This window comes from Salvia miltiorrhiza, chromosome 4 (assembly GCF_028751815.1).
Source record: "Salvia miltiorrhiza cultivar Shanhuang (shh) chromosome 4, IMPLAD_Smil_shh, whole genome shotgun sequence".
NCBI lineage: Eukaryota > Viridiplantae > Streptophyta > Magnoliopsida > Lamiales > Lamiaceae > Salvia > Salvia miltiorrhiza.
Window position 1 is genome coordinate 25949284 of NC_080390.1, and position 1593 is coordinate 25950876.

At 30.2% G+C, this 1593-nt stretch overlaps 1 long non-coding RNA gene across 1 annotated transcript; it reads left to right on the plus strand.

The window, feature by feature from the left end:
• The first annotated feature begins 308 nt into the window (after positions 1-308).
• Positions 309-1345, plus strand: LOC131020000 (uncharacterized). The gene is made up of 4 exons (XR_009100572.1): positions 309-374; positions 601-666; positions 733-808; positions 1069-1345. It is a non-coding gene; the product is annotated as an uncharacterized LOC131020000 (long non-coding RNA).
• The last annotated feature ends 248 nt before the right edge of the window (positions 1346-1593 follow it).

Consider the following 1593-nt stretch of genomic DNA (forward strand, 5'->3'; position numbering starts at 1 on the left):
TGAGAAACACTTAAAACCTGGTCCATGGAACCACCGGTTGAAACAATTCTGTGACGAGAGCCTAGATGCTCTTAAATTTTTCATCCGAAAAATATCCAAAGGTTCTCTTTTGACCTTTTTTCTTACTGCTTATTCATTTGATCTACATGTGGATTGTTGACTTGTTCAAGATGCTAAGTTTTAGATTTTAGGTTTGTGTTCTGTATTACATGCTGCAAAACTGAATGGAGGCTCTATTATTGGTCACCAAAAATATATGTTTTACATATTGTTGGATTACAGTTAAAATTGTACTGAATTTGAAATGGAAGCAGGCAATGATAGTATCAAGTGGATTCTGTGCAGCAGGATGGCTTTCGATTTACTTTGCAGAGGTATTATCTATTACTACATTTTACTATCTTGTAATAAACCAATTTTTTCATTTAGCAAACTATAATAATCTTAACAGAATGCCCTACTTCTTGACATCGGGAAATTGGAAACTGGATATGGGATGAGAGTCTTTTCTCATGTGGTAAAAGTAAAATCTGCTGCTATTCTGCAACACAATGTTGACACCATAGACATAGGCTAAATGTTGTCGCATTTGGTTTAAAGGTTTTGGTATTCATAGCTGAAATCGCCACCAAGGATTTAAGATGAGCTTTGACAACCATAAATCAGGTAGATAGACTTATCGCTTCAATAGTTACACCTTTAAGGCCATTTTTTAATCTTCGAACTTTGCAGCTTATAATTTGTACTGGAGTATCTGTATCATTCATCCTAGGCACATTGCTGATATGGAGGGCTCTAGCATTAGTAGGTAAGATTATAAAAAACTATCCTACCCATATGTATTTGTTGAATTTAAGAATACTATTACATATATATATATATATATATATATATACATACATACATACATACATACATAAAATTTGTTGTGATGAAACTACATACATATAATAAAAGTTTATATTGAAATGTACGTTGCTTCTTGTAGCCCTTTCAACACTGATTGTTTTACATGATAATGTCTTAATTATTACTTGAATTTTTTGTATTCTTTACTTGATATTATAGGACTTGCTAACTGGTGGTACGGACCCCATTGTGAAATCGAGGATTGCAAAAAATTTGTAGGGTAAAAGGACGCAGATGCTCATCAACCCATGGAGCATAGGATGTAAACAATAGGACTTGTTTCCTTCTTTCATTTTCTTTCTTTTTAGGAAGACACTTCGAATTATATGTTTATCAATGTATCTTTCATTGTATGCGATACATGAAAAGATTGTATTTCATAATTCATTATATTTGATTCATATAATGTATGATATGCTATTTTATATTTTTATAATAATTGTGATAAAAAATATTGTTCACACATAATAACATTTATCCACGCTTATTTTATATATTTAAAAAATAATAATACTTCTTCTATAATTAATATTAAAAAATAATTACATATACATAATTTATAAGATTTAGCTACACATATATGTGTCACAAAAGGTACGTGTAAAAACCACGTAATTTCCACGTCATCATTGCATTATTTCAAAAATATATTTTCCCACACAAAAAATAAATTATTCGTGACAT